The sequence below is a fragment of the Myotis brandtii genome, unplaced genomic scaffold (assembly GCF_000412655.1).
Source record: "Myotis brandtii unplaced genomic scaffold, ASM41265v1 scaffold469, whole genome shotgun sequence".
NCBI lineage: Eukaryota > Metazoa > Chordata > Mammalia > Chiroptera > Vespertilionidae > Myotis > Myotis brandtii.
The window spans coordinates 934,525-940,815 of record NW_005367911.1 but is presented as its reverse complement, the minus strand read 5'-3'; the positions used below and the strand labels follow the sequence as shown (position 1 = coordinate 940,815).

At 47.7% G+C, this 6,291-nt stretch overlaps 1 protein-coding gene across 1 annotated transcript in view; it reads right to left on the bottom strand.

The window, feature by feature from the left end:
* The window catches only part of PTRF (polymerase I and transcript release factor), a 27,277-nt gene that overhangs the window by 9,287 nt on the left and 11,699 nt on the right, over nucleotides 1–6,291 (bottom strand). The gene's annotated exons all lie outside the window — the stretch shown is intronic.

The following is a 6,291-nucleotide window of genomic DNA, read 5'->3' as shown; positions in this document are numbered from 1 at the left end:
GACCAGTCATTCTGCTGTTCAGTCAATTTGCACATTAGGGTTTTATTATATAGAACTAGAGGCCTGGTGCACAAAATTCATGCACTCGTGGTGGTGGGGGTGGTTCCTCAGCCTGGCCTGGACCCTCTCACAGTCAGACATCCTTAGCGCTGCTGCAGAGGCAGGAGAGGCTCCCACCATTGCCGCTGAGCTTGCCAGCCGTGAGCCCAGCTTCTGGCTGAGCAACGCTCCCCCTGTGGAAGCATCTGCCCCCTGGTGGTCAGTGCTTGTCATAGCAACTGGTCATTTGGCTGTTCGGTCTATTTGCATATTAGCCTTTTATTATATAGTATGATAGGTAAATTACTTTCGCTCCTCGGTCCATAGCATCTTCCTCTGTAAAATGACTGTTTCCTCATCTATTAAAAAAAAAAAAAGACCCCTTAATTTAGTTCTTGCATTCTAGGTCTATTTGCATATTAGCCTTTTATTATATAGGATGATAGGTAAATTACTTTCGCTCCTAGGTCCACAGCATCTTCCTCTGTAAAATGACTGTTTCCTCATTTATTAAAAAAAAAAGACCCCTTAATTTAGTTCTTGCATTCTATAATTCTATTAACTGTTCCTCAGTCATTCCTCCAGTTTTCCCACTTCTTTGCCTTTATTCATACTGTTTTCTTTGCCTGAAGAACCTTCCCTGTCCTATATCACTGCTTTCATTTAATGAACATGTATTGAGTATCCACTGTTTCAATAGATATCTCTTGAGTCCAGCCTGTTTCAAGTACTCCCCTCCTCAACTGGAATGGGTCCCTCCAGCCATGTCTATAGGACATGATCCTGCATTCTCGGCCATAGATTATTAAATCCACTGATGTTAACTGGCTTAATCAGATTCTCTCTGCCAGGAACTTGGAATTTGAAACTGAAAGGCATAGAGCCTGGGTTCCATTAATGTCAGCATTTTAGAGAGGGCCATCCATCAACTCCCTCTCAGAAGTCCCTGGAGATCCCCTGATTCCTACTCTTTCCAGCCTGACTGCTCAGCAATTCCTTGGAGTCCATAGGATATCTTGGCAGCCTTCCAATATAAGTTCCTTTTTTCCCTTTTGGCCAATGTCCTTTTCTTATACTTTCATCCAAACGACATTAGCTAATACAATCAGTATTTGAGATACTGTTAGGCTCTGCTGACACAAAAATCAAGTAAAATATTACATATGCCCTGCAGCAAAATCTATTTGAAATCCTACCCAGATTTAGAATCACAACTTACAAGCCCCCTTCCTCCTTTAAGTTTTCCCATATTCCCCAAGCAGGATTAATCCCTCTCCAGTGTATTACCATTGCATTTTGCTTTAACTCTCTCACAGTCACCTGTTTGAGCTATTTTGAACATCTGTCTATCCCACTAATTGCAAACCCATTCAATTCAAGACCTAGATTTGTTGACTTTTTAGTCTCTTGGCTCCTAGCACAGTATCACAAACAGATCATTTGGAAAGAGCATCTGTTGTTTTGTCTGTCCATCATCCTCTCCCCTTTCTATTGATAACAGCAACCCAATGTTCCTCTGGAAAATCAGCCTTTCTTTATGCTCAATTCCATGCTTCAGATGGGTTCTAGAAGTAGTACATAACCTAGATTTGGTGAGAATCCTGGTGATTTGAATATGTGACCTATCAGGGCCAATGGGCATCATATCTGAGATTCTGGCGGGAAAGATTTGGGAAGAAAACATCTTAACTGGGTTTGTTCAGCTGTTAAGCCATAACCCTGCAGCTACTGATGGTCATCTTTGCCAACAAACATCTTAACTGGGTTTGTTCAGCTGTTAAGCCATAAGCCTGCAGCTACTGATGGTCATCTTTGCCAACACTGCCGGCATAAGAAAAGTATAATTATTAATGAAACAAACACAGTGGAAAAGAGAAGATAGGAAAAGAGAAAATTTCAAATGATTTTACATTAGAACTTGCATCCAGACTCCCCTGGACCTATTATTTCCCAATGTATTTTTTTTGGTTTCAGAGAGAGGATGAGAGAGGCAGAGAAAGAAACATCAACTGGTGCCTGGCCAGTGTGGCTCAACTGGCTGCCTCTTGCACACCCTATTGGGGATCAAGCTTGCAACCTGGGCATGTGCCCTGACTGGGAATTAAACTGGCAACCTCCGGGTTCACGGGACGATGCTCAACCAGCTGAGCCACACTGGCTGGGCTGGGAAGTTTTCACTTAGATTAATTCCCTGTCTGATTGTTTTTAGTTTTGGTTGTGTGTTTTTTGTTTGTTTTGTTTCTCCTGAAGCCAGTTTGAGGTGAGTGTTTATTGACATAAAGGTCTATGGGAGCCCTGGGAAGGAGGTGATTAGTATGAGTCGGGTGGAGGTGGGAAAGAGATTGGTTTAAGAGGGGAGGTGGAAAGGGGGAGGCAATTCCAGAGAAAGGGAACAGCCTGAACAAAGGCCCATAGGCCTTAAAGTTTGTGACCCACTTTGGACCACTAGGCTCCTAAAGAGCATGTTAAGAACAGTAACAACTGGAGCAGGGACAAGACTATTAAAGGAACTTGTGAGCCATGCCAAGAGTTAACCCTTTGGTGAAAGGAAGGCATTTAAACTGTAAAGTATGTTTTATATACTGGAGTATCCTATATAATAAAAGCCTAATATGCTAAGTGTCTGGTCATCTGGTTGTCCATTCAACAAATCAAAGCATAATATGCTAATGATATGCTAAGGCTGCTCAACTGCTCGCTATGATGTGCACTGACCACTGGGGGCAGATGCTCCCACTGGTAGGTTAGCTTGCCGCTGGGGTCTGGCCGATCAGGACTGAGACTGGCCGGACATGCCCTAGAACCCTCCCGCGGTCCCTTCCTGGCTGGTCAACCTCCCGCATCCCTCCCCGGCCCAATCGTGTACTGGTGGGGTCTCTCGGCCTGGCCTGTGCCCTCTTGAAATCCAGTCCCCCGCCCCAGTGCAAGAATTTCATGCACCGGGCCTCTAGTTCAAATATAATCAGAAGGAAGTATCCTGGCCCCAGTCTCTGAATTTTCAGTATCAGTTTCTATTTCTCTTGGTGGGAAACCAACCTTTCTGAGGGAAATAGAACTCTGGACTCAGGGGTTGAGGGCCATGGAGTTGAAAGAGAAAGAATGGCTGGGGGATGGGGATTAGAAATCAACCAAAGGACTTGTACGCATGCATATTAGCATAACCAATGGACACAGACACTGGGATGGTGGGGGCTTGCCCTTGAGGGTGGGAGTGGCGGGGAGGCCAATGAGGAGGAAAGGAGACATATGTAATACTTTAAACAATAAAAAAAAAAAAAGAATGTCTCATTAGGAAAGATTCAGCTTGTTTGAAGTAGTGGCAGGAGGCTGAGATAGAACTTCAGAAACGACATTTATTAGGGACACTCCTTCCCAGGTAATTCTAATGCCAGCAGAACCCACGTAATGATTTGAACCCATAACCTGTGGGAAGGTGGGGCAGGCTGCTCACAGGGAAGAGAGGATGCACAGACAACAAAATAGGTGCTCATTCCAAGGTTATGGGGAGAATTAACTATGCTGTGTAGCTATGACTGGCATATAACCTGGCATATAACATGCACTGGAATCCTGTGGGGTTTTTTTTCTTTTCTTTTTTAAAAATATATATATTTAATATATTTTTATTGATTCAGAGAGGAAAAGGGAGAGGGCAAGAGATAGAAACATCAATGATGAGAATCATTGATTGGCTGCCTCCTGCACACCCCCACGCCCCGGGGATGAAGCGTGAAACCCAGGCATGCTCTGACCAGGAATCAAATCATGACCTCCTGGTTCATGGGTTAACTCGCAACCACTGAGCCACACCGGCCCAGTTGGAATCCTTTCTTTATGACATTCAGCCCTCTGAGTCAGGGCCTCTGATTTCTCCCCTCGCTGAAACTGCCTCCTCTAGGCCTATGACCTCTGAAGTGTGTATGTGGGGGAAGCTCAGGCTAACTGGGCATGTCTGGAGGGCTAGTGCCCTGACAGCTGGAAAGTGGATCCAGACTGGGTTACAGACTATAACAGCTAGACTGTGGAGCCAGGATGCCTGGCTTCCAATTCCAGCTCCACCACTTATCAGCTATGTGACCTTAGACAAGTCATTCTGTTACTTCATCTCTAAAATGGGGGTGATAATAATGACCCCCACACACACACCTCAGGCAAGTCAGGCAAGTTTAAACCAACAGTCTTCTCTTTTTCCCTCCCTCCATGCATGGTTCCCTCCTGTCCTCGGTAACTCATTCTATATAACTGCCTTTGGAGAATACAGTCCAACACAGATCCTTTTAGAAAAGCAGGTTTATTGGTCGGGCTGCTCACCAGGACACAGCAACATGAGAGACTCCCCAGAGCCAGCAGGAAACTGCGTCTGCCCACAACCCAGGCCCCTTCGGCCCTCAGCACCTGGGAACCTTGTCCCAACCCCCATCCTCCCTCAGCTGACCTGTCTCCAGCATTCCCAAGAGAGAAGGGATCCAAGAAAAGGGGAGGGGGAAGCAAAGCTTTGTATTGTAAAAAAGGTTTGTCCCCAGGCTCCCTCCCTCCCTCCACCCCTTAAAGCAATTAGCTGCGATTCTAAAAAGCAGAGCAGGGAAGATAAGGCCTGGAGGAGGAATCCTTCAGCCTCTTCTTTGTTAATCCTCACCTGAGGATATTTTCCCATTGATTTTTAGAGAGAGTGGAAGAGAGACTGAAAGACAGAGAAACATAAATGTGAGAGAATCACATTGATTTGTTGCCTCCTGCACAAGCCCCGACCAGGGACCTGGCTGGGGAGGAACCTGCAACCAAGGCATGTGCCCTTGACCCGAATCGAACCCGGGACCCTTCAGTCCGCAGGCCAATGCTCTATCCGCTGAGCCAAACCGGCCAAGGCTTCTGGCCTCTTCTTAAGGGAACTTGTGAGCCATGCCACAAGTGACTTGCAGGGGTTGGGAAGTTGTCCTTGCTTCTGACAATCCCTTTACTGGGACTTTAGTATCCTGAGGAGAACCTGGAAGCAAGGACCCTCTCACCCCCACAGATTCAGGAGAGGAACCCAAACGGGCAAGGAGGTCTTGGCGAGTCCTGCTGCTCTTATACTATTTCTAGGGAAGGATCTTGAGAAGAATCTGCCGGGAGTCAGGCAAGGCTGGGTTGCTCCATACACAGTCATTATACCCTCCTCACTTCCCCTCCGGCTCTGTTTGGTGGCCTGGCCATTAGCACTCTGCTCTCTTTCTAGTCTGCCCTCCCTCCCCACCCGCCTCACCCCATAGCTCCCAGCTCTCCACAGCCTGGTGCTGTCCCCTTCTGGGACCCTAATTTTCTGGGCTTTGAAAAATGGACTGCTCCGGGGGTACCACCCAGATCCCAGTTGAGGAATGAGGTGAGGCTTACTTCTCTTCTCTATTTGGGTCATCGCTTTCTAATCATCCCTCCTTATCCTGAAATGGTCCTGCAGTCTTCTGAGAACCCCAGTAAGATAGGATTCTTGTCCCGTGTTTCTCATGCTGCAAATGAGGCAAATGCTCCTCTCTTCAGCCATTTCCACCTTCTACTATTTCCTATTCTCCTTCCCAAAGCTATAGCCATGAGTTCCTGTGTGCAGATGCATCAACATGTAAGTGTGCCCACCTCCACCCCTGTTCCCCAGGGCTCTGCTGGGCTCCAGCCTTTCATGTTGGGACCCTTTGCAGACTGTGCGAGACCCTCACCCAGGCTCGTGGCTCACCCTGCCCTCACTCCTTCACAGCCCACGTCCTCCCAAAAGCTGCTCTCAAGTCCTTCCAGTATGGGCCCTCCCACGTGGGCAAAGGTCTCCTTGGGGATTCACTCTTTGCTATTACGTTAATTTTGGCTTTGAAGCCTCCAGGGATCAGGATAAGAAAGAAGAGCTCAGTGAGCAGGAATGACAGCAGCTGGATGTGTGAGGGGGCGGCAGGGGGAAGGCAGACTGCCCCACTGGGGGCCGACTATGCACACGGTAACATTTTCCCCGGTAGGATCCCCAACTTGCACAGCCAGCACGTGGGTCACTGCCCTTTCCATTCCCCCCCAGACGATGCCCCAACCGAGGGCTGTTCTCTGTGGAGGCTGCCTCCCGCTCCCATCTCAGTAACAGTTGTAAGACTTGGAGGGTGCTTTCTGGAGGGGAAGGTGTTCTCAATTTAGAAATATGTCAGCCCGGCTTGGGGCCGAGAAAGAATGCGAAAGAGAAAGTTCAAGAGGGAAAGAAATCAGGGTGGGGGCAGGAAGAAGGGGGGGGGCGGGAGGGCCTCC